Raw genomic sequence first — 27834 nt, 5'->3', positions numbered from 1 at the left:
TAGTCATTTTGAATGTGATGGCCACACAGTACCTGGCTCACTTAGTGGCATCCACTGACTAGTACAGTGAAGCCATCGTTGTTCATTCATGCGCATTCCAACCCACTCTTCTTCGCTGCCAGGTTACGTAGATGGTATGAAAACCATTCTTGTTATATTAACAATGGCTAGACTTGTTCTGAACAGACCTTGAACATGGGTTCTGGGCAGAAAATTCTATGACCTTGTCGCCACTTTGGCTTCTCACATTCCCATGACTTTGTTGCTGGCATGGTGATAACCCTTAAATTCTTATCTTTCCCCCCATAACACCTTGACAGTTTAAATATAAATCTATTTGCTTAAATTCAATTCACAAAAATCCAGTTTATTAATTGGATAATTTCTGAATGACCTATTATTTAAATTGCTTGTTTCTTTAAACATTTATAAAATTTAGAGTAATTCATGTTGTTTGATTTTTGAAATCTTTGATAATTTTTATATGGTTTAGTTACTTGAGCCTCATTTTTCCTTACTAATAGCCTTTTAAATTTGTTGCATTTGATTCTCTGCCATATCTTCATATTCAAAGTTGGTGAGAGTTGGGTCTAAGAAAGGTGAATCCTTTATCTGGGTGAAAAGATCAAAAGGAGAGTTCATTCCTGAAAGTGGGCATTTGGTAAAGTAGCTGTTTCGTGAATTGACTTTTGGCAGAGTAGGTTTTTGTGAATTCACTTGCTCTCTGCAACTTCATGAACTAAATCTAAAGCATTAACTTTCATAGGAGTATTCATTTTCTCCAAATAAGAATCAAATTCCTAGCAAGTACAATAAAATCATGCTAGAGAAAGGAGCTCAAAATAAGAGGAACTTGTGCACTGCCTATGGTTATTTACAATTAGTGAAAGCTGCAATAACATGAAAAATAAGTCTTGTGTTAGAATAAAAAGTTACAGAACCATATGCTGAAGGAGCTGGTATTAGGAGTTCTTGGAGATGACGTAAAGTGACTTATGCTTGGGGTTAAAAAATATTCTATGGGAGTAACCCTGCAAATTCTAGAAAGGATGTTTTCAAAGGTCACTGAAAAGCGAGATCTATTCCATTAAAAGGAATGGTGCTTCTGGTTGCAAAAGAAAACCTGCTGGAGAAGTGACAGTGTGCTGAGTTATCCAGCAGTACTGAGACAGTCTGAAAGCAGCAGCTGTTGCTAGGAGCAGGAGAATGGTATAGACAAAATTGATTAGAGCTGGGGCTGTGATGACAGCTATGAATGGAAGTCCCACTTCTGGAAGGCTGCACTAACTTTTATGAGGTAACACCATTCCAAGATGAAGGAGACATACAAAAGCCTTTTCCCTCTTCCACAAGTTACTTGCACATGAGTTACCACTCATTGGCTTGCAGGTATAGGCTGATTTACCTCTTGCTCTGTTATACAGATGTTCACATACTTATGATGTGTTATATCACCATAAACCCATCCTAAGTTTAAAGTATTGTACGTTGTAAAGTCATTTAATACACCCAATATACTAAACATGATAGCTTAGCCTAGCCTATATTAAATGTTCTCAGAACATTTACATTAGCCTGGAGTTGGGCAAATTCATTTAACACAAAGCCTATTTATAAATAGTGTTGAATATCTCACGCAACCTATGTAAACATGGTTTGCTGCCTTTATTCTGGGAATTGTCTTGAATTTCATTTAAAAAACAGTTGCTTTTCTTCTCACTGGAAGCAGTAGACACAGATGGGTGTTTTGTAGACATGATGTGATGCAAAGCCACAAAACCCATTATTCAAAATATGATGAAACATGGTCCACCCTCTTTCATTGGTTTCATCAAATTTTCAAAGATTTCAAAAATCAAACAACATGAATTACTCTAAATTTTATAAATGTTTAAAGAAATAAGCAATTTAAATAATAGGTCATTCAGAAATTATCCAATTAATAAACTGGATTTTTATGAATTGAATTTAAGCAAATAGATTCTATTGGTTTCATCAAACAACCAATAGAATATTGGTTGTTTACCCTCATGACCTCATGGCCAAGTGGGAGCTGTGGCTCGCTGTCAATGCCCAGCATCGTGATAGAGTATTGCTAGCCCAGGAAAAGATAAAAATTCCCAGTGTGAAATACAGTTTTCTACTGAATGCATATTGCTTTGGTACCATCATAAAGTTGAAAAATTGTCAAGTCAAACCATTCTAAATATATCTGTATGTATTTCCCCATGTCAGTTATTGGGTGGAAGAAAAAGAAAATTTAAACCCCAAGAATTTAGTTTATAAGTCATTGATATTACTGATATAATCAAAAAACTACTATGCTTTTAAGGCATATGGACTCAGTAAATGAGTCCATAATTCACTTATTGATTAGATGTGACTTAAGAAAAACAATGAGTTTATTTTATAACAAGTAGACACTTAACTCTTCAGATTTGTCAGTTGTATCCATCACAAAGGGTCAAAACTGGAAATATAATGAGAGGGTACAAGCAGCACAAAACTGTCTTTTACAAAAAGAAAAATAAATTCAAAATAAACTGGAGTTTAATAAATTCCAGTTAGATTCTTCATCATACTGTTGCCTGATCCAGTATAGTCTAAGTTGGTAGCACAGTTCTGTATAAGCGTGAGAAAATCCAGAGTGTTCCTGCAAAATGTAGTTCACAGTGAGGGGCTGTGGGAGGAACGGCAGAAGGCAAGGGGGTGCCGCTCATGAGGAATCCTTCCTGGGGTTCTTAGGGAGTCAGCAGCCCACTTACTGCACCAGTATGGGAAGGAAGAGCTCTTTTTCACTGACTTTACTTCAGTGTAAAGCGAGTCTATGAGTAAAGGCACATGTTTTCTTTACACTTTGAAAATCATGCTGCCATTTTTGATCGTTGGAGTGAGAATGGCATGGAGTTTTTCCTCATTCTGAGACCGTGGTTATCGCTGTAGACTCTGCAGGGGTGAATGCGGCCCAACACAAAATTGTAAACTTACTTAAAATGTTATGAGATTTTTTCGTTGTTTTTGTTAGTGTTTATGTATTTAATGTATGGCCCCAACCAACTATTCTTCCAGTGTGGCCTAGAGACACCAAAAGGTTGGACGCCCCTGTGAGGGTTCTAACATTTAGTTTTGTTTGTTCTTGAAGTGGCTTATATACTTAAGCTATTCTGAGTATATATACTTCTACCAGTTCTCTGAATATCTTTCTTCATCAGCCTTGACTCAGAGGTTATAAGAAGGCTTTTGCTTGTCTCATTTAATTTAAACTTGACATCTTGAAAGAGAATTTCTTCCTAAACATGTGTATTCATACTCAGTTGTCCTCTTGCTGAATTGTTTACTGTTATTAACAGACTCCAAGAACGCTTCTCATCTTTCTTATTTCTATTACTCTTCTCCGCAACTTGTGCCATCTCTTAGATGTTTTATATTCACTCAGTATCCAGCATTTTGAATTTTAACAGTATCTTTATGCTCTGCTTATTTCTCCTATCTCCTGGAGAGTGTCTCCTGAAGAGTTATAGATATGGCCATAAAATCCAATAAAGATGCATTTGTCAAACTGATTTATTTTCCAAACTATGTCCCTGTTAAATTCATAAAAGAAGCCAGATTTCTGCATATATTTGACTACTGTAGTGGAAATGATAAGAAGTTGAAAAGCCATCCAGGCACAGATATTAAAAGAGCCACACAAGAAATGGTTGTGTTGCTTATACTAAATTGTTTCTTCTCAAAAGACGAGGCAATAGCATAAGTAGAAAAATTAATCATAAAGCATGTTAAATCATCAGGCATGATGAAAGTGGGTTTTATGATTCATGATAATTAGTTTGGAGAACTAGAAGGTATAACTAAATAGACTTATGAGAAGAACTCACAACTGTTAAGTTCATTTTACTTTCAGATTCAGCAGTCAAGGCAAATGCTTCACTGAAAAAAGTCTCCTAGGTTTACTTGCTCATTATCATAAAATCTACATTTTTAAGTCATGGAACTTCCGTGCCATAATGTCACTTTTATATACCACTTGGTTAGTAAATGGATGACTGTGCAAAACCTCAAAATGAGAGGAGAATTAGTCTTCAATTTTCAGTTCCCTTTCCTTGTCATTGTATTTCTGTAAAATTCAATGATTTTTTTTCTTGTGTCCTACCTGTTCCATACAATAGGTTCCCAATAACAATACTAAAATTGTATCGCTCTGGTCCAGCTCTCACAACGAAAAGCAGCTGGAAATAACAGACTGAAAGTTTTCCTCCCTAGTTCAAGGTAGTAACTCACATGCCCTAGGTGTGCTTACAATCTACTTTGACTATCAACTTCTTTCTGCCTCCTATTTTTTCCTCTGACATTCAAGATATAATTCACTCATTCTCTCTTCACTCATTCTTCACATCCAGTGGAGAATTTGTTCCATTGTCATCTTGGGTACCAGGTAAGGATAGCTGAGAGGATTTGCAGTTTGTGCAACTGGCTTAGCTACTTCTTTTTTGCTCAATTTCAGTAGGCATCATATTCTATTTCTTTTCTTACTTATCTATTCTATTTCTATGTTCTTTTCTCCTCCCATTTTGAAGATACTTTGAAGATACAACTCATTGACCTATTCTTTCCCCTTATCTTATTTTTTCCTCAGGACTCAGGTCCAAGACCCTGTGGGCTGAGCCAAAAGATAATGTGATTGACACAATGTATTGTAAATAGATTTGATCGGCTCTTCAGGCCTTCTACGTGGTCCAGGCCCCAAGGCTTCCGTTTCTTTTCCTTTACCCTTAGGTCTATCAGGTCCTCTGTCTGAGGTTCAGCAGAGCCCTTGTTACCTGATGGACTAGAGGTGAACTGCCTGAGGATATTAGCCCTAATGTATCCAGTAGTCAGTAAGAAGATTGAGTTTTGTCTCCTTTTCTTTAGTTTCATAGTAAGGCGAGTCTACAAGAAAGGGTCAGGCTGGGAACACCTGATTCTGCCAAGGATATAAAGCTCAGTGCGGTGGTACCTTCATTCTTTAGACACATTCAAACCAAAATTATTTGCTCATCACTGAAACATTCCCAGGAGCTTTACACACATTTAATTGGTGGCTCCCCCACACACCTCACTGTCTCATGAAAAATAGGGCTCTTTTTCGTAAACACCATATTTTCTCCCAGTACAAATTATTCAATGGCCATTGGAATTCATGCTTATATTTTCATAAGACAAATTAGACCTAATATAGATTAAGATGGAATTATAAATTGAAAAACCACAGTATTACATTTAGCCTTCAACTTTAAAAACTATTCAATATTTGGTCACTACCTTTATCAAAATAACCACAAATCAAGCCACTGTCATTTATCTTTATTTTACTAATAAGAGAATGAGGGACAGAGAGTAATATCACAGACTACCTTGTTGTCACATTGTCAGTGCAGGCAGGAGCATGATCCAGGCTTGAGCCAGCCTGCCAAGGCTTCCCCTGTGTGCCCTGGGCCCACGAAAGTCCCTGCTGTCTCCCAAGGGCAACCATGGCTTGGAGTGCCCCGATTTCCCCTTTCATCCCTGCACCTGTCACAGCTCACAGTCACCCAGGCAGCCCTGGCTCAGGGTCCTTCCCAGCCTGCACCTTCCCAGCTATTCCCCAAAAAGCTAAACAAAATTGATTACATTTTGGACATACTCATCAAGAAAAAGACAAAGGGCCCAATAAATAAAATAAAAAAGGAAAGGAGCAATTACAGCTCACATCAGAGAAATACAAAGGATTATGAGACTACTATGAACAATTATACACCAATGAATTGGAAAACCTAGGGAAACAGATAATTTTCTAGAAATACACAACCTTTTAAAATTGAATCATGAAGGAATAGAACATGCTAAGAGGCTGGCTACAAATAAAAAAAATTAAATCAGTAATTAGAAAGCTCAAAAAACAAAAGTCCAGGCCAGATGGCTTCACAGATGAGTTCTACTTAAACATTTAAAGAAGAGTTGATACCAATGCTTCTCAAATTATTTCAAGAAATTGAAGAAGAAGTAATGCTTCCAAAGTCAATTTATTAGGCCAACATCGTCCTGATAACAAAATTCAGACACAGACACCACAAAATAAAATATTGCAGGCCAAGATTCCTGATGAACATAGATGTAAAAATTCTCAACTAATATTAGCAAACTGAGTTCAACAATATTTTATAAGGATCATATATCATGATTGAGTGGGATTTATTCCAAGGATGCAAAGATGGTTAAACATTTACAAACCAATCAACATGAAAAGAAATCATATTAACAAAATGAAGGATCAAAGTCACACGATTATTTCAATAGATGCAGAAAAAACATTGAATGAAATTTACCAACCATTTTTGTGATAAGAACTCATCATAAAGTGTGTATAGAAAGCATGTAACCCAGCATAAAAAAACCTGTATATGACAAACCCACAGCTAATATCATACTCAATGGTGAAAAGCTAAATACTGTTCCTCTAAAATCAGGAACAAGACAAGGATGCCCACTCTTGCCATTTTATTGAATATAGTGTTGAAAGTCTTAGCTAGAACAATCTGGCAAGATAAAGGAGTAAAAGGCATCCAGATCAGAAAAGAAGTACAACTTTCACTACTTGAAAATACCATGATACTGCCCATAGAAAACCTTAAAGACATCACTAAAAAAACTATTAGAACTAAGAAATTAATTCAGTAAAGTCCTAGGATATAAAATTAATATATAGAAATTGCATTTTTATATACTAATAATGAGCTATCAAAAAAATTGAGGAGTCTGGCTGGTGTAGTTCAATGGATTAAATTCAGGCTTGTGAACCAAAGGGTTGCTGGTTCAATTCCCAGTCAAGGCACATGCCTGGGTTTCAGGCCAGGTCCCCAGTAGGGGGGTGCATGAGAAGCAACCACACATTGATGTTTCTTTCTCTCCCTCTTTCTCTTTCCTTTCCCCTCTCTCTAAAAATAAATAAATAAAATCTTCAAAAAATGAAGGAAATAATGCTACTTACAACTGAGTAAAAATATATACCCAGGAATAAATGTATACAAGGAGATGAAGGACCTATACTCTGAAAACTGTAAGTCATTGTTGAGAGAAATTGAAGGCAACACAAACAAATGGAAAAGTATATTGTGTTCATGGATTGGAAAAATTACTATGGTTAAAATATTCATACTATCCAAAGGAATGTATAGATTTATTGCAATTCCCACCAGATTCCAAGTGGCACTTTTCACAGAACTAGAATATAGAATCTAAAATTTTGTGTGAAATCACAAAAGACCATGAATAGCTACAGTACTCTTGAGAAAAAGAGCTTGAAAAATCACACTACCTGATTTCAAACTATACTGCAAACCTATAGTTATCAAAACAATATGGTAGTGGTATGAAAACAGACCATGGATCGATGAAATGGAAGTGAGCCCAGAAATGAACTTACATGTGCATGGATAATTAATCTGTGACAAAGAACACGGTAATATACAATTATGTGCCACATAACATTTTGGTCAATGGTGTGCTTCACATAACAATGACAGTCCCATAAGATTATAATGGAGCTGAAAAATTCCTATTGCCTTGTCACATTGTAGCCATAATAATGCTGTAATGCAGCATATTATGTGTTTGTGGTGATGCCACTGTAAACCAACCTGCACTGCTAGTTGTATAAAAGTATAGCACATACAATTATGTACAGTGCATAATACTTGAAAATAAATGACTATGGTACTTACTTGTATATTTACTATATTCTATCATTATTTTAGTGTTTTTTTTTCTGCTTATAAACAAATTTGCTGTATAACAGCATGTTGCATTATGTAGGCAGCTGCCTCATACATCTTGTGCTCACCTTGACTCTTGATTGCATCATGGTTGTGCTTGATTTAATCTCATGTTTTTTGTATAGTAACATGCTGTACAGGTTTGTAGCCTAGTAGCAATAGGCTCTACCATATGGCATAGGTGTGTAGTAGGCTATAACATCTAGATATGTGTAATTGCACTCTGTGATGTTCACACAATGACAAAATTGCCTAACAGTGAGTTTCTCAGACTATCACCATCACTAAGCAGAGCATAACTGTACCATGAAGAAAAGACAGTCTCTTTAATAAATGGTGTTGGGAAAACCAGACAACTACATGCAAAAGAATGAAACTAGACCACTGTTTCATAACGCAGTATTAACATACAAAAATAAATCCAAAGATGAACTAAAGACTTGAATGTAAGACCTGAAACCATAATACTCCTAGGAGAAAAGTAGGCAATAAGCAAGCTGACATTGGTCTTAGTAATATATTTTGACCAGTCTCCTAGGCAAAGGCAACAAAAGCAAAATAAGTAGATTGGATTACATCAAGCTAAAAAGCTTTTGCTAGTGAAGCAAACCATCCACAAAATGAAAAGGCAGTCTATTGAGTGGAAGGAAATACTTGCAAATCATACGTCTGATACCAGGTTAATACTGAAAATGTATAAAGAACTTACTCAACTTACTATTCAAAAGCCAAACAACCCAGTTGAAAAATGGTCAAAGGACTTGAATAGATTTTTTTAAAGAAGATGTACAAGTGGCCAACAGACATAAAAGATGCTCAATATCACTAATCATCAGGGACATGCAAGCAAACCACCATGTAATATCACCTCACACCTGTCAGATGTCTATTTTCAAAAACTTTTCAGGAAAAGGGAACACCTTTCTGTTAGTGGGAATGTATAATGGTGCAGCCACTTTGGAAAACAGTATTGAAATTCCTCAAAAATTAAAATAGAATTACCATGTGATCCAAAAAACTTGACTTCTGAGTATTTATCTAAAGAAAATGAAAACACTGATTTGAAAAGATATGTGTACGCCTTTGTTTATTGCAGCATGATTTACAATAGCCATGACATGGAGGCAATCAAACTGTCTGTCAATAGATGAATAAATAAAGAATACGTGCTGTTTACTATACACAACGGAATATTACATGTCACAAGGAAGAATAAAATCTTGCCTTTTGTGACAACATGGATGGATCTCGAGCAGAGCTTTTCACAGGGGGCTACATCAGCTTTGCAGTTGCCTTCAAAGGGTGTAAATAATTTTAGGACTGTGTAAATGTAACTACTCCTTAACTATTAAGGAGTTGAAATTACATTCGGCCCTTTGAAGGCAACCACGAGGCTGATGAGGCCCCCAATGAAAATGAGTTTGACACCCCTGATCTGGAGGATATTAAGCTAAGTGAAATAAGTCAAACAGAGAAAGAGAAATGCCATATGATTTTACTTATATGTGGAATCTAAAAAAACCCAAAAGATGAACATAGACAACAAAACAGAAACAGACTCACAGATACAAGTAACAAACTGGTGGTTATTAGAATGGAAAGATTTTTTTGGGGTGGGGGCAGCCCAATAGGTAAAAGGGATTAAGCAGTACAAACTTATAGTTATAAAATAAACCATAGGGATGTAATATACAACATATTGAATGCAGTCAATAGTACTAATGTAATAATTTTGTGTGGTAACATGTTAACTAGGCTTATCATGGAAATCAGTTTGTAATGCATGTAAATATATCACTATGATATACACTGAAACTAATGTGATATTGCATGTAACTATACATCAATTAAAAATGAAATATTATAGTTTTAGAATAGTGGTTTTCTATAATTTAGTTATTTCCTAAAAATACAAAGGAAAAGAAAAATATAACCTTTGTAAAAAATACCGTAACAGGAAGATGATTTAGACATTGTTTATATAATTTATCAAAGCCATTGTTAAGTGGTGCCTTTTTGAGTTTACATAGCAAGCCCTTTCTGGAACTAATATTATATGTCAGCATCACAATTATTCAGAATCTTGAAGCATTAGCAACACATTTAGGAAAGTGTCTCACGGACTTGTTTTTAAATTGAATATATGTGTAAAATATAATTGCCCTATAAATTTTTTTAAAAATATTTATTGAGTACCTATAATCTATAGATTTTATTCTATGGGTTTGGTATTAGGAAAATGTATACTTAAAAATGTACTACTGAGAAAAAATGTGTACTTAATCATAATTGGGAGAAATTAATAGAGTTTTGAGTACATCTCAACAGCCAGTTTGCATAAATTTTATTAGTCCCTTTTTGGGTTCCTTTAGATTTTTCTATTCTTATTTATAAGCTCATCATCAAACGATTAATGAAAATACTGCCTGCTTCTGTTCTGAATTTTGCTCTTTGTGCCGTCAGAAAATGTATGTACTTACCGTTTACAGTATATTCTGTCACCAGTGTAAATTCCCAGTCATTTGATTGTTCCTGCTTTGACTTATGCTTTCAATTTTTCTTTTTTTAATTAGTTTTACTTCCAGTTATCTATTTTATCTTATCTCTTCTTCTGTCCTTTTTCAATGAATAGTTTTTTTGAAACATTCTGGAGATCAAGGGAGTAACATTTGACTTGTTGGAACTGTCTATTAAATTAAATTGAAGTACACTTCTTTATGAAAAGTAGTTGTTTATAGAAAATTCACAAAACCAACTTGTGTTTTTAAGTGGAATTTTTAAAAATGGTTTTCTTTTTTTATTCCCACTTGACAACATGCTTATTGATTTGAGAGAGGGGGAAAGAAAGGGAGAGAAACATCAGTGTGAGAAAGAAACATTGATTGGTTGCCTCTCATATGCACTCTGGTTAGGACTAATCAGAGACTAATCAACCCAGGCATGTGCCCTGACTGGGAGTTGAACTGATGACTTTTCACTTTGCGGAATGATGCCCAACTTATAGAGCCACGCAGGCCAAGTTTGTGGAATTTCTTTTTCCATCTTTTTTATTAAATATATTTTAGGAGCTAATGATATTTCATCATAAATTATACACATTTATTTTTTTCTGAGGGTAAAATACCTGATAAATGGTTTTTAAAACTCAGATAAAACTTGATTACTTCATGCTCAGGTAAAAAAAATATGTTTTATTTCCCTTTAACCTCTTGATGAAAGGAATTTAAGATTTGTCAAATATTAATAAGAGTATATTTACATTCACCTCTACTAAAATGAGTACTTATTATCAATGTTCTGAGTTTTAAAAGGAAAGACAATTATATTTCATATTATTTTGGAACACATTTTAAAAGGTGACTAAAAAAGATAAATTCATGGCAAGATACACTACTTTTTTCATATATTTTTCAATAGAAACAATTATTGGTAAAATAAATTACTTTTTTAAAAATTTATTTTAATTGTTGTTCAAGTACAGTTTTCTTTTACGCTCATCCCAGCCCCCCCCAGTGCCCCCCACCTCCCTCCCATTTCCACCCCCCTTAGTTTTAGTTTTTGTTCATGTGTCCTTCATACTTCTTACTGTAAACCCTTCCCCTTTTCACCTGAAATTCCCTTCCCTCTCTCTGGTCACTGTCAGCCTGTTCTCTATTTTAATGTCTTTGGTTATATTTTGCTTGCTTGTTTGTTTTGTTGTGTAGCTTCCTGTTAAAGGTGAGCTCATATGGTATTTGTCTTTCACTACCTGGCTTATTTCACTCAGCATAATGCTTTCCAGTTCCATCCATACTGTTGCAAAGGGTAGTAGCTCCTTCTTTCTTTCTGCTGCATAGAATTCCATTGCGTAAATGTACCATAGTTTTTGGATCCATTCATTTACTGATGGGCACCTAAGTTGCTTCCAACACTTGGCTATTGTAAATTGTGCTGCTATGAACACTGGGGTGTATAGGTTCTTTTGGATTTAGTGTTTCAGGGTTCTTAGGATATAATCCTAGCAGACTTGCTGGGTCAAAAGGCAGATCCATTTTTAGTTTTCTTAGAAAATTCCATACTGTTTTCCATAGTGGTTGTACCAGTCTGCAATCCCACCAACAGTGCACTAGGGTCCCCTTTTCTCCACAACCTCTCCAACACTTGTTGTTTGTTGCTTTGTTTGTGGTGGCCATTCTTACCAGTATAAAGTGGTATCTCATTGTGGTTTTAATTTGCATCTCTCTGATAGCTAGCGATATTGAGTATCTTTTCATGTGTCTGTGGATCCTCTGTATGTCCTCCTTGGAGAAGTGTCTGTTCAAGTCCTTTGCCCATTTTTTAACTGGGTTGCTTGTCTTGGAGTAGAGTTGTGTAAGTTCTTTGCATATTTTGGAGATTAAACCCTTGTCTGAGGTATCATTGGCAAATATGTTTTCCCATACAGTTGGTTGTCTTTTTATTTTAATACTGTTTTCTTTAGCTATGCAGAAGCTTTTTATTTTGATGAGATCCCATTTGTTTATTCTTTCCCTTATGTCTCTTGCTCTAGGGGACATATCAGTAAAAATGTTGCTGTGTGAAATATCTGAGATTTTCCTGCCGATGTTCTCCTCTAGGACTTTAATGGTGTCACAGCTTATATTTAAGTTTTTTACCCACCTTGAGTTTATTTTTGTGTATGGTGTGAGTTGGTGGTTGAGTTTCATTTTTTTTGCACGTAGCTATCCAGTTCTCCCAACAGAATTTGTTGAAGAGGCTATTTTTACTCCATTTTATGTTGCCGCCCCCTTTGTAAAATATTAATTGACCATATAGACTTGGGTTTATTTCTGGGCTCTCTGTTCTGTTCCACTGGTCCATGTGCCTGTTTTTATGCCAGTACCATGCTGTTTTGATTACAGTGGGCTTGTAATACAGTTTGGTATCAGGTATTGTGATCTCTCCTACTTTGCTCTTCTTTTTCAAAATTGCAGCTGCTATTCGTGGTTGTTTATAGTTCCATATAAATTTTTGAAGTGTTTGTTGTATGTCTGTGAAATATGCCATTAGTACTTTAACAGGTATTGTATTGAATCTGAAAATTGCTTTGGGTACTATGGACATTTTGATGATGTTAATTCTTCCGATCCATGAACACAGTATGTGTTTCCATTTGTTCGTGTCTTCCTTGATTTATTTCTTCATTTTTTTAATTTAATGCATTGGGTCTTTTACCTCCTTGGTTAGGTTTATTCCTAGGTATCTTATTTTTCTTTTTTGCTATATCGAATGGGATTTTTTTCTTGATTTCTGCTTCTGCCATTTCATTGTTGGTATACAAAATGCCTTTGATTTATGGATATTGACTTTTTATCCCACTGTTTTGCTGAATTCATTTATTAGGTTGAGCAGTTTTTGGGTGGAGTCTATAAGATTTTTCTATGTACACCATCATGTCATCTGCAAACAGTGACAGTTTTGTTTCCTCCTTTCTGATTTGGATGCCTTTTATTTCCTTTTCTTGTCTGATCACTGTGGCTAAAACTTCCAATACTATATTGAATAGAAGTGGTGAAAGTGGACAACTTTGTCTTGTTCCTGATCTTAGTGGAAAAGATTTTAGTTTTTGTCCATTGAGTATGATGTTGGCTGTAGGTCTCTTATATATGGCCTTTATTATGTTGAGGAATGCTCCCTCTATTCCCACTTTGCTGAGTGTTTTTATTGTAAATGGGTGCTGTATGTTATCAAATGCTTTTTCTCCATCTATTGATATGATCATGTGATTTTTGTCTTTGCTTTTGTTTATGTGATGTATTACATTTACTGATTTGCAAATATTGAACCATCCTTGCATGCCTGGATGAATCCCACTTGGTCACGGTGTATGATCTTTTTAATGTATTGTTGGATGCGGTTTGCCAATATTTTGTTGAGGATTTTAGCATCTATGTTCATCAGCAATATTGGCCTGAAGTTTTCTTTCTTTGTTGGGTCTTTATCTGTTTCGGGGATTAGGATGATGCTGGCTTCATAAAAAATGTTTGGGAGTCTTCCATCATTTTGGATTTTTTTTGAATAGTCTGTGAAGAATAGGGGTTAGCTCTTCCTTAAATGCTTTGTAGAATTCTCCTGTGAAACCATCTGGTCCAGAGCTTTTGTGTGATGGGATTTTTTTGATTACTGCTTCAATTTTATTTGCTGTTATTGGTCTGTTCAGGCATTGTGCTTCTTCTTCATTGAGTTTTGGAAGATTATATTTTTCTAGAAATTTCTCCATTTCACCTAGGTTTTCAAATTTCTTGGCACACAGTTCTTCATAGTAATTTCTTATAATCCTTTGTATTTCTGTGGTGTCAGAGACAATTTCTTAAAAAAATGTCTATTTTAAAGTTTACTTGATGGCTTATTCAGAACAGATAGCTAACTTTTAGTTAGCCATTGTAAGCCAATATTTTTGCTTCACTTGTATTAACTAAAGTTCTTATAACTGTATTTTATAAATACAAAAAGTAAATACATTAAATGGTTTTTAATGCCATATAAACATAGCATATAAAAACTTACCCATATTCCCCATATTTAGAGAGTATTTCTCCTTAAGAATTTATGTTATTAAGGATATGTATTTAAGGGACCATCATGGTCAAAAGGCTGAACACTGTGATCCTATATGGATTATTTACCTTCTATCTGAGTTTTTGTAAGATGAATTAGGTTAGTGCTGCACATTTATTATGTTCACTTACTTTTTGACAGATCAAGTGGAATTACAATATAAATATTAATATTCAAGGTATGTTCATGAAAACAGTTCCTTAGCTCTACCAGGAGGAAGACTGGAAATCAAACTCTTTTCATTAAATTCCTCCTTTCCGTGGATGGACCCCATCATGAGTTGCAACTTTCATTTGGATGAATGCCACTTCTTTCAAACATCTCCCTTGTTTTCCTGGTGCCTTTCTAAATGATTCCTCCAACTCTTGGTTTACTTCTCATGAAAGTGACAAGGGATCATCTCTTGTCAACTTGATTGTTTTTACTACATGAGAACAATTCATAGAAAATGTCTATGCTTTGAAGGTGGTTCTCTACTTTCAAGTCTAGTTGCCAAATCTGAGCAGTTGCCCTGGGAAGTTTTTCTTGCCCTTCCTCTTCCTGGATTCAACTTGGAGATCATGTCTGGCTTTGTAGCTGATTGCCTGGCTTGTGGGGAAATACTCAGGACTTTGGGGGAGGGTTGGTTCAGAGACACCTGGTTTCTAGTTTCACCTCTCTGTCCAGGGTTGTCCAGTTCTCCTGAGTGAGGTTTATAGTCACATCTTTGAAGTTCACTTCTTCTTCTAAACAGGCCATTAATGCTCTGCTGGCTCATTCTTCCCACTCCTCTCTCTCCTTCAGGCAGCAGTAGATTCTGGGTACTCAAGGCTTGTTGCTTTGGGAGCTTCTGAGATCAGTGTCTTCATGCTGGCCTTGTCTATGCCTGGCAATCCCATCTCTATTAAAACAGAACTGCACATATATCTCCTCCTGAGAGCACCTCTAATTTTAATCTTATGTACCATGAGATGTTCTTTAACATGAGCATTTAACATTTATTACTGGATCAATGCACACTATTTTACCTTGGGACCAATTGCTTAGTAAATAATCTTTAACCCCATATAAAAGTTATTGCACTGTTGTGTAAGTTGTTAGAGAAAACTTAGGAAGTATATTTTCTGCCACTTCTAAAAAATTAATATGTATGTATTAATTTTTAATTTTTAATTTTTGCTCTGTGAGTTTGGTTTATAGATTGGGGACACATGAGGCAAGGCAAATTTGAGGTACATTTTAGCGGGCAGATGCCTATTTATTGAAAATCTTGATGTGGCTATGCAATCCCTTGGGTATTACTTGGAACAAGGAAAGATGAAGAAGGAATGAGTATGAAAAACAAAACAGAACCCTGAGCAAGACAGAGATGAACAAGATGAGTATAAGCCCTAATGGCAATATTGGAACATGTGCCATAACTTCTATTTGCCTTAATTCTGGCTTCTTTGTGAATTAATTCACTTAAAATTACTAGGTGTTATGTGAAATCATAAACTTTCTACTACAAATTTGTTTTAAACAATTTACCAATTATTAATTGAGTATAAATTTTTGTAATTGAAAAATTAACATTTATCATATTAGATGAGAAGATAATAAAATGCTATAATTGCTTCAATCTTGATTGTTATATCTGGCTTATCTGATTTCATTTAATTACCTCCAATATTTGGAGGTAGTGAGAGCAAGAATTATTACTCCCATTTTACAGTTAGTGAGTCTGAGACTTAGAAGTGAAACAGGTTTCTTTAAGGCTTATGTATAGTAGAGTTCACTAATCATAATCACCTAATCTTTCTTAGTGACTTGGATACAAACTAAAGCTAAAGAAACTTCTCCTCCTCCTCCTTTTTTTTTTTTTTGGCGTATAAATGTGGGCTTTTCCCCATGAAAGAACCCATCTTAGAAGCTAATTCTGGTTTAGTGAGAACTTTTTTCTCTCCTTGGCTGTGGAGTCAGGCTGAGCAGTTTAATAAGTGACCCAGGCCTGGTAAATTATGTTTACTTATTTATATTGTTACGGGAAATGAAGCGACCAGACACCGAGGGATTCTGGAGTACGAGGTTTATTCCTTTTTACATGCATGGGCCCAGAGGAGTCAGTCTCCAAATTCTGAGCCCCGAACAAAAGATTCTTGGGGAATATATAGATTAGGGGTCTTCCTATCTACGTGGCAAAGCAGGATACAGAAGCAGAATGCGGTAATTAGTTCTATCTACGGGGCAGAAGCAGAGTTCAGAGGCTCCTATCAATATATCTTCAAATGATTCCAAAAATAGACTGAGACAGAGAGAAAAAGTACAAGTAATACAGTTTATGACCTTAAGGTCAAGCGACCCAGATGATCATGGGCATTTTCATGGCTTTTCACTACCTTTATTTGGCTAGAGTTGGTTTCCTGAATTACCAAAAAAAGGGAGGTAGCATCAATAAGAGCTCAAATGTAGGACTACAGATTTCTCCATCAAGTGGGTAGCTCCGTTCCATACAAACTATTGTTTGAAGTCAAGAAAAATACTGGTACATCTTTTATGCCCTGTGTTTTTACTGCAGTTGTAATATGATATTATTACATTTAGGTACACTCAGACTAATAGATTGAAAATTGTTAAAGATGAACAAACTTGCTTGTTCTGTGCAATTAAAAAAACAGACCTGCAACATGGATTTTCTGTTGTCTACTGGGCAACTTTTCTGTTTAATAGTGCTGAGTTGGGATTCTGAAGCCATTCATTGACTTCCACAAAATGTTTTGGAGACAGAGTGCCCTGGGGAAATGTTTCTGCTTCTGTAAAGTGCAGTGGTTAAGAACTTGGGCTTTGAAGTTAAAAAGTTTGGGTTTGAATCCTGGCTTTATCACTCACCAGCCATGTGGCACTGGAAAATCTCCCAAGACCTCAGTATTTTCACTTGTAAAAAGAGGGTAAAAAAGATAACTGCAAGGAGAAAAGAAGGGTTAGAATGTAACACATGAGAAAAAAAGAGCCAGCATGCAAGAAGTACAAAACTCCTTCCCTGGAAACTTCTTTGCCATCAGTTACAAGGTCAGGGGAAGGGCAACCTATGGGGCATAGTCCTTCCCACTAAATTATCACAAATATCCCTCAAATCACATGTCACTGTCTTAAAATACTATTGTCACTTCATTTCTATTTCCACATATGCATTCTGTATGTGTAGGATTTTTTTGGTAGTTGTGGAAATTGGGGACAGTGAGTAAATTTTATGGCTATTTACAAATTCAGCTTTCCCAATTTCTTAAATAACCATGACAAGAGAATTCACCTTGATAGGTGCTGTACATGTTTGTCATTTTCAAAGAGCCAGTCTCCTTCATCCTTGATTTACGAAGACTAAATATTTAACTTTGTCTTCTTGCTCTCTATAAAGAGAAATTGATGGTTATGTGAAAAACTCTAACAGTGTAAGTCTTTGGTTACAAATCAGAAATAGCTGGATCTGGCCATATTTGTCCTCCAAAGTAATTAACTACAAAGCCATATTTTTCATGTGAGCAGAAACTAACTCAGTCGAGATAGCTGTCTGCTATGATAAATAAAACACTAAGTATCTCTTAGAGCACCCTATTCTAATGAGAATGCCAGAAACAAGGGAACTGTTATTGCCAGGTCCTAGTCTCAAGCCTTGTTTGTCTTCAGAGAGGCAAATAGAAAAGTTCATGTAATTGACTATTCAAAACACAAATGAATTAAATATTCAAACGAATTACTAATAATTAGAACACACAAATTTGGGAGAGGACTGAACCTAGGGTATCTAGTCCAATTCTTGAAATTATAGACATGAGTAAAATCAATACCCAGGGAGGATAATCAGATCAGTGCATGTTTTTTGGATACTTGTCTGTGTCAGGCATTATGCTGAGTGCCCTTCATATTTCATATTTATAGCAACTGTGCAAAGTTGCTCCAGCTATCCCAATTTTATACCGAAAAGAAATAAAGTTTAAAATTTTGTATAGATTGCACAGCTAGTAAGAGTTAAAGCATGAACTTAAACCCAATTTTTCTTTTTTACACATCTTTTTTACCTATTTTAAGATGAAATATTTTGCCCAAGGCCTAAACAAGCATATCCATCTCTTGACTTCTAGTGTGATTTTGTTCTTTTCTTGCTGTACTATTTGAAGATTATTAGGCTGAATTATTGATTCATAATAAATATACTGAACCATCTACCCTATGGATCAAATAAAACTGCATATAAAGAAAAACATGGGCATGTAAGTATTTGAGCAGTGACACACTAACATCATTTCTTTTTAAAGACTTTATTTATTTATCTTTAGAGGGAAGGGAAGGAAAAAAGGAGAGAAATATTAATGTTTGCCTTTTGTATGTCCCCTGCTAGGAACTGGCCTGCAACCCTGGCATGTGCCCTGACTGGGTATCGAACCATGATCCTTTGGTTTGCAGCCCCATGCTCAATCCACTGAGCTACACCAACAAGGAGCATCATTTTTAAAGAAAGGAAATCCTAAATCCATGATGAATTTTCTATATGCTCTGGAGAAGAGCAAAAATGAATCATTCCATGTGATATTCCAGTACTTACCAGATGTTGTTTTAAAGGACTCTTTTGGATTAAATAAGTAGATAGATAAATATTTATTGTCCAAAATACTTTTTGTCAGATGCTGACTTAGCATAGCTTTATTTAATCTGGGATATTCATGCTTTTACATATACTACTTAATAGCAAAACATCACATGTACAACTTTATACAAAACTTTTACCTATTATTGAGTAAATAAGAATAGTAAGCCATGCACCCATTGTGTGTACAGCAGTGGTCCCCAACCTTCTTTGGTGCCAGGGACTGGTTTTGTGGAAGACATTTTTTCCACGGACTAGGGTGTCAGGGGAGACAGGAAGTGGAGCTCAGGTGGTAATTCGAGTGGTGTGCATAGATGCGAGGAGGGAGGTTGGGGACCCCTGGCCTACAGAGCTGTAATTCACTTCAGGATTTTCTGTGGACTTTATACATTACAAGAATTTTACTTGAGTGATTTATTACTAGCTTAAAAATCCTGAGGCTAAATTTAAAACTCTGGAGTATTTACTCTATGGACATATTTTGTTTCCCCAAATTAACCAGCAAAAGTGGTTTATAAGATACTTGCTATTTGTAGAATAAAGGCAGTGTGATGATTAGTCTTATGTTTTACTTTCTCCAGGCTATACTTGTTTAATCAAACATGAATTTCAGAATGTGGTTAACGTCTGCAGTTAGAAGACTTTAAATAAAACAGATTACCCTCCCTAATATGAATGGGCCTCATCCAATCAGTTGAAGACATTAAGAGAAGAAACTGAGGTTTCCTGGAGAAGGGATTCTGCCTCAAGACTGCAGCATCGAATTCTGCCTGAGTTTCCAGCTTGCTAGCCAGCCCTAAGGATTTCCACACACATATATAAAAGCGACGAGGTTTTAAGCGTTTTATGCTAACCTTCAGGTCTCGGTGACTGGGAAGACAGTTATCCGTTAAGTGTTGGCTTCTGCCACTGGGAAGTGCAATGATACAATTAAGCCTGAGGGTCTGTGAAACTAGGTGCAGAGCTCTCTCAGTCCACTCGGAGCTTTGTTTTTCCACGCATGCTCCATTTCCTTTTTCATGCTGCAGTTCACCTTCATCCGGGAAATGCTGTGTCAAGAATTCCTGAGCATCAAGCCTCAGAGCTTCTCCCTGCACCGAGTCCTCTCCCTCACTTCCGGTTAGTAAAACAAACCTTGGTAGGAGACTTAATTGGCTCATCTTTAATTAGGAGTCATTCCCAGCACCCTTCAAATATGGCCAGAGGTGGGGCCCTGCCAGCTCTCTGGAACTAGGAAAGAAGTACAGGTGGGATAAGGGCGGATGCTTGGCTGACAACCCAAGAGGATTCTTGCACCAGAGTAACAAATAGCTGGTTTTATTCTGGATTTGTGTTTAATAGTTCATAGATCGAACTTTTTAAGAACTAATCAAATGACAGCTGAATATGAATCAAGTATGAACCTCTCAGTTGAGTAGTTTAAGCTTAGGAAAGAAATGATTAAAAGGACCTGGAGTTTTTTTGTAGGTAGATTGATAAACTTGTATACTAAATATCTCCATTGGCTGGGCAGGAATCTTAGCTTTGGCCTGTGCAGGCAGATTGAGATGATAGAATAATTAGTGCATTAAGAATCAAAACACTTGAATTAGATTTCCTCCTCTAGCTGAGTAATCATGATAAGAGAATATAGAACTCCATTCATGTTTTCTTAAAATAATGTTCTAAACCCATGTCTCTTTAAAACTGTGCTTTGATGTATTTAAACTGTCAAGATTATTATTATCCCTTGGTAGAGAAGTTACAAGCTGGCTTAATATAGTTCTTCTAATGAAAATGAGATTCTCAAATAGTGTAAGCTCTCCTCCATAGAGGAAATGAAGAGTTGAACTATATATGTTAGTCTCATTTGCACACATCTGGCTGGATGAAGGGAGAAAGTATCTTCTTGGCTTTCAATCCTTTTGGCCATTTCCTCGTCTGTCTCTCTTCTTCAGAGTGTGTTGCCTTTTCGGAGTTACCCTCCATTATAACTCAACATTGCTAATTCTGCTTTCTGTCTCCTAAACCATTACTTCTCTTTCCAGCTATATGAAAGGTTAGACACCATTTCAAGAGTAAAGTCAAGCTGAAGTTCTTCAGAAAGGGCTATACAAACAAAGCAAGGGGAATGCCCATTGGCTTTGTGCATGCTGTTTTCTGAGCCACAAATACCTCCTACCTTCTTATATGCCTAATAGATTTCTACTTGTTTCTCAAGGTTTTGGTCAGACATCAACTCCTGTTTATAAATGAATTATTTTGGATGCACTTATCTTCTTTTGGATTGGGAGCCACTTAAGAACAGAGTTTTGGTCCTAGTAGTCTTCTTTTCCCCAGCACTAAACATGGTGTGCCAAACAGAGGGCATTCCATGAATGCTTAGTAGTGTTTACTTTTTGCATCAAAGTCTACGTCAAAGGCACAGAGGTTTAAAAATATATAATATAATAGTTAGGCACCTGCAAATAGAGTACAGAGTGATGCTGGAAAGGTAAAATCATATGAAAGTTATGCTAAAGAATTTGGACTTGAGCCTGAAGCTCTGGGGTAGGTTTTATGCAGGGGAGCCTCTTGGATCTCCAGTGTTGTGCCAGGATTATGCTGACAAATAGATACATTTGGTCTAGATTAGTATGCTGGACTTGCATATGCAGAACTGGCAGTAACAGGCCTTTTGGCAAATGAAAAAGGTTTGTTTGGATGCTTCCTTATTCTTCTCATTGTATGGGCCATGGAGATAGTCCTAGGCTTTATTATGTTTTAATATTTGAATTCAAGTGAGTAACGTTACTTGCAGCAGCCAGGAATGGAAAATATCAGAAAGAAAGTTATTTTAGTGACATCTGTAGATCAGTCTGGGAAAGCTAAGATCTGGTGACAAGTCTAAAGAAAAGAGGAAGGAAAAAACTTTACCACTGCCAACAACAAATGAAAATAAAATTCAGGACCATAAAGGAATCTTAGATAAAATTGATTCTAACATGAAGGGTGGTAGGATTATGTGGTTGTCAGCTATAGGCTGTGGAACTGGGCCAGGGCTGGGTTAAAACTGGAAAGCATTATGCTGAGTGAAATAGGCCAGGTGCTGAAAGACAAATACCATATGATCTCACCTTTAACAGGAAGCTAAACAACAAAACAAACAAGTAAGCAGAAAAAAAAACCCAAAAAACAAAGACACTGAAATAGAGAACAAGGGGATAGTGACCAGAGGGGAGAAGGAAGGGAAGTTAAGGGGAAAAAGGGGGAGGGATTTGGAGGAACAAATAGGAAGGACACAGGGATGAGAACTAAGGGGGGGGGGAGGAAATGGGGGGGGAGCAAGGGGCAGGGGAGGCTGGGATGGGAAAAATAGACAAAAAACTGTACTTGAAAAATAACTAAATAAAATTAAAAAAAAAAAAAAGAATAGGGTCAAGCATGAGTTATGCGAATTAGAGAAGAGTAGGAGATGAACGTGGAAGAGTAAGCCATAATTACAACTGATACACATTGTATGAGGCATAATTGTCAGGTATTATTAGCAGGAGAGGGTGACAACCTATGACTATAAAACTAGGAAAATGGTGTGGCTTACATTCCCTCATAAAGTCATGATATAAATAAAACAAGACCAAAATACTGACTGCCCATTTAATTTTTTCAACTCTGAGATAATGTTAAAATACAAAGGCAGTGTAGTATCATAACATCTGTCATATGCTTAGTCAAATATGTAAATTGACTTGATGATAAAATGCAGTGAGCTCCAAATGGGTTAACAGTAGTAATAATAATAATAACAACATATTGCTTTTTAAATTTTCATTAATCTGTGGGGTGGGGAGAAGCAATGATATGCACTGCTTTTGACACTGTGCATATCAATGATGGAGCCTGTGTCCCACCTGTAGTAACATAATAATAATACTTTATATCAATATAGAGCCTTTCACATCAACAGCACAATTGAATTCAGTGGCAGCATCATCATCTCCAATTTGCTGAGCAGAGGGGCCTGTACACTTACCTGGGAGAGCAGATAGTTTTTATGATGACCTGGAAAGCGACTGCTTTAGTTTATTTGGAAGATGAATTTCTTTCAACACTGTAGCTTGTCCTCATAAGCCAGGTTCATCTTCATGCTCCTGAAATTCTTCTCATTAACATACTGATAGGGGCATTGAAACTATTTCTTGATTGCTCAGCATCTGCATCCGAGTGGGTAGGTTATATAAGAGTATGGATATAAAAATGCATGTGTAAATACATTGATGTGTATACATACACATATATGGGCATTTATGGGTATATGCATGTATATATGTGTAAAATGGCTTTGTTGAGATAGAGGACACATACCATACAATTCACCCATTTACAGTATACAATTCAATGATTTTTAGTATATTTAGAGAATTGTGCAGCTATCAGACAATGGGTATTATTGAAAATGCCTTAATTATTTTCGTTTCTGGAGTATGGAAATTGGGTATAAATTTGGAAAGTGAAAATTAATAATAGCAACAACAGAAATTATAGTTTGAGTCTGTCGGGAACTTTCAAATATATTACCTCATTTAAATCCCCAGCAAGATAGGCATTAATTCAAGATAAAAAATGCTTGTATGAAAGGCAAAATATTATACTAGTTCTCCAAAGAGGACATATAGATGGCCCATAAAAATATGAAAAAATGCTCAACATCACAAATCATCAGGGAAATTCAAATTGAAACCACAATGAGATAACATCTCACATTGGTCAGAATGGCCATCATCAATAAATCAGCCAATGAGTGCTGGTGCAGATGTGGAAAAAGGGAACCCCTTTTATACTGTTGGTGGGAGTGCAGACTGGTGCAGCCACTGTGGAAAGCAGTATGGAGATACCTCAAAAAATTAAAAATGGATCTGCCTTTTGACCCAGTAGTCTTACCTTTTGGAGTATATCCAAAGGAACCCAGAACACTAAGTTGAAGGAACATAAATACCACCCCTACATTCATTGCAACATTATTTACAATTACCAAGATATGGAAGCAGCCCAAGTGTGCATCAGTAGAAGAGTGATAAAGCAACTATAGAATACTACTTGGCCACAACAAAGAGGAAAATTTTATTCCTTGTGACAGTATGGATGGACCTGGAGAACATTATGCTAAGTGAACTAAGCCAGTCAGAGAAATATAGATAGCACATGATTTTACTCATATGTGGAATCTAATGAACAAACTGAACTAACAAGGAAAATGGGGACAGAGCCATAGATGGAGGGAGAGCAGGATGGCAGCTAGTGGTATGGGGGGGATGAGGGGTGGAGAGATTGAGAGAAAAGGAAAAAGGACTCACGGACATGGACAACAGTGTGGTGATTGCTGGGGAGAGGGGGTATAATGGAAGTAATGGTAATGTAAAAAATATAATAAAGATACAAAAAATTAAAAAAAGATTTTATTCATTTATTTTTAGAGAAAGAGGAAGGGGAGGAGAAAGAGGGGGAGAGAAACATCAGTGTGTGGTTGCCTCTCATGTGGCCTCCACTGGACACCTGGCCCACAACCCAGGCACGTGCCCTGCCTGGGAATAGAACCAGTGACACCTTGGCTCACAGCCTGCACTCAATCCACTGAGCTATACCAGCTAGGGCCCAAAATTTGTTAAAAATGGAAAAAATATACTATATTTGATGTTAAAATAATTGGCATAGCCAAAATCTTATCTCATGTTAGGGTAATGCTACAATTCCTTATCCTGCTACATCAAGAAATCTCTTTACTTTATGTGGTTCACGATACAAAAATTTGTGGGCTAATATTTCCATATGTGTAATGCCTTCTGTTTTATTACTATGTCTTGTTCAATTGATCATTTAGTGTTTGTTTGGAATGAGAGCTGCTCTGTTTCTCCTTTTACACATTACCTAAAATGTCTCATTGTATTTAGATTTAACTTGTAAAAATAAACAACTTTCTCAGAGGACAGAGTTTTTCCTAGGAAAGGAGAAATGAGGTAAGGTGAGCCAATGAGGAGGGCACATTTCGGGGAAAGCCCTAAAGTACTGGTGGTACGGTGAGTGAATTACGAGACAGCAAGTGCCACAGACCCAGTGTGACTGACAAATCCCTTGGAAAGCAGGGAGGGCAGGTGCTCAAGGCTCGTGCTGCCATCCCACTGTTATCAGGATGGAACCACGGCCACATCACCATGTGACATTATAATGCCCCCTCTCTAAGCCTGGAAAAAAGTCTGCATGAATGTTCTTTAGCAAGGAATGCCTATTCCTTTGTACCTCTTTGCTATTTCGTTCAGCCCCCCTCTCTCTCTACCTTGCTTCATCTACAATGCCCACCCTATAAATATCAGCCTTTCTGGTTGGTATGCATAAATAAATGTGCAGCAAGCTAGAATAGGGCCATGCTCTGCTAAGGAGACTCAGGTCACAATGATGAACAGTATATTACTTGGAAACCAAAATGGTAGATTTTTAAAATTGATTAACTTTAAGTTTCATATAATATGCAAGTTTGGTAAGAGATCTTGCGTAACACATTCGGAAGCCAGAGTTTAAAAGGCTGGGAAACACTTTTACTATGAGGAATATAGTGGTTAGAGAAGATGAGTAACATTTCAGTTCCTTCTATTTCTCTTGCTAGCACTCTTCTGCTTTTTCTTTCATATACTTTATTTTAGATCTTTTCACTGTTTAGCCCGTGGAAGTAGCATTAGGGACTTCACACCAATAATGGTTGCACTTTCTTTGTTCAGTCAGGTGTGTTGGTGTTTGTTTGACATTGCTAGGGCATTTTAAGAGTAGGTATACAGAGTCTTAAAGCTTATACTATGAGTAGCCTAAAAATTAGATGTATTTAAGCACATGCAGAGAAGGCCATAAGGTCTGTCCTTGAAGGTCAAGGGTACTGCTATGAAGGCATTTGTCTTCAGTGAAAACAAGAAGCACCAACTTGATATAAGAAGGATGGGCCAAAATAATATGGAAGCAATAATTTTAAATGCAACAGTGTATATTGAACAAATTATACTTTTGATCTGCCAATTTCCTAAAAGAAAAGAAAACTCACCACAGCCATGAAAGGGGGGAAATATAAACAAGATTTATCTCACCACAATCTATTTTTGGTGTTTGGTGCATATGGTAGTCCTGTTTGTTCAAAGTGCTCTGTGATGGGGATGCTCCTCATTCCAGGGAGGGGACTGCTGGAGCTTTTTGAAAAGAAAGGAGGACAGGCAGTGGCAGAAGAGCTCAGTGTCAAGAGCAGGGGACTAGCCCACCTGCAACAACAGGTGAGTTGCCCAGGACCCTGGGGACCCAAAGAGAAAACTCCAGGAGCAGAAGTGCATCATGACTATCTATACAGAGGTCATGGCATGGATAGAGAAGGGGGGGTAGAACCTTTCACACATTGGAAGTGACAAGTGATAGTCCCCCTACTCCTGGAGTTAAGGAGGCCATGAGTAGGGTCAGTGGGGGTGGGAAAGCCTGGGAAAAAGACAATGGGATGGAGCCATTTCAGTCCTCAACCAGTGAAAGACAACACAAGGGATTATGCTTGAATCAGGACTCAGTTGACAGTATTTCCCCGACTGGTGATGGCACGTGGTTTAACAAATTGTGCACCAATCTGCGGTCTCACTCTGTTTGCTCAGGATGCAAGTGGTCAACTTTCCACAGCACACCCACCATGAACGCCTTCCTATAACCACCCATGAACTTTCTTCTTAGTAGACTGCATGGCGCATTCTTTCCTGGCACATGGTCTCTCACCTGGCAGTTGATTAAAAACTTATTTTCTTATGTTCTGAAAGTATTTTTTTATTTTTTGACACTAAAATCAGCAAAACTTAGATTCTGATGTTTATATTGTAGTAAGATTAAAGGTGAAACTGCAGAAATTGATGTTGTTATGGATTAATAGCTGGTAGACAGCTCGTAGTTTAGATTTGTTGTAATAGAAAGTTCTTTTTTTAAATTTTAGCAAGAGAGGAAGGTGTAGAGAGAGAGAGAGAGAGAAAGGGAGAAGGAAAGAAAGAGAGAGAAACATGGATATGAGAGAGAAACACTGATCAGTGTCCTCTGGTGCGTGCCTGACTGGGGATTGAACCTGGAACCTAGGTATGTGCCCTGAATAGGAATTGAATTTACAACCTGTTATTGTACAGGGCAGTGCTCCAACCAACTGAGCCACCTGGCCAGGGTGCATTAATTGAATGTTCTATATAAAATTGGTACATCGGTCTTTTTAAGAATTAGCTTAAATAAAGAGAAAGTAGTCTCTGAATAATTTTATCCATGGATTTGTTTTTAATATTTAGTAAATTTATATACAGGAAGTAAAAATATTTACATTTACTTTTATGATTAAATATATTACACAAAAATGATAACTTATGATAAAAAAGAGATAAAAGTGCAATAGAAGTTTTCTGAGTAGGCATTATATCATTATTATAGAAAGATGTAGTGATAAAGAGGAAAATATGAAATACAGAGAAAAATATCCACATTTCTAACCACACAGCTGTTCATACATGCCCTCAAGTGCATACACACACACACACACGTGCACACACAGTCTAGGGGTAGGCACACAGTGCAACACACAGAACACATGTCATACAAAGTCACTGAGTGATAGGGTGCTGCTCTCACCCTGTTGAGAGCGTGTCTCTGTGAAGGGGTACGCGTGGAATTCCCCCAAATATTTCCAAGTGGCAAAAAAATGAGCGAGACATTCCCAAATTTACTAAGAATGAAATAATTACAATTTGAAACATCAATTGATCAATTTCTAGCAATCAGTTATAGACTTTAATAATGAAGATGTGGAATCAGAGAGAAAAGCTTTTTCTTCCATAGCAGATGTATTATGAACTAGTAAGATGTTAG

Source organism: Artibeus jamaicensis, unplaced genomic scaffold, assembly GCF_021234435.1.
Source record: "Artibeus jamaicensis isolate MK-2021 breed Jamaican fruit bat unplaced genomic scaffold, CSHL_Jam_final contig_332, whole genome shotgun sequence".
Classification (NCBI taxonomy): Eukaryota; Metazoa; Chordata; class Mammalia; order Chiroptera; family Phyllostomidae; genus Artibeus; species Artibeus jamaicensis.
The sequence above is the reverse complement of the archived record's forward strand: the minus strand, read 5'-3'. Positions refer to the sequence as shown.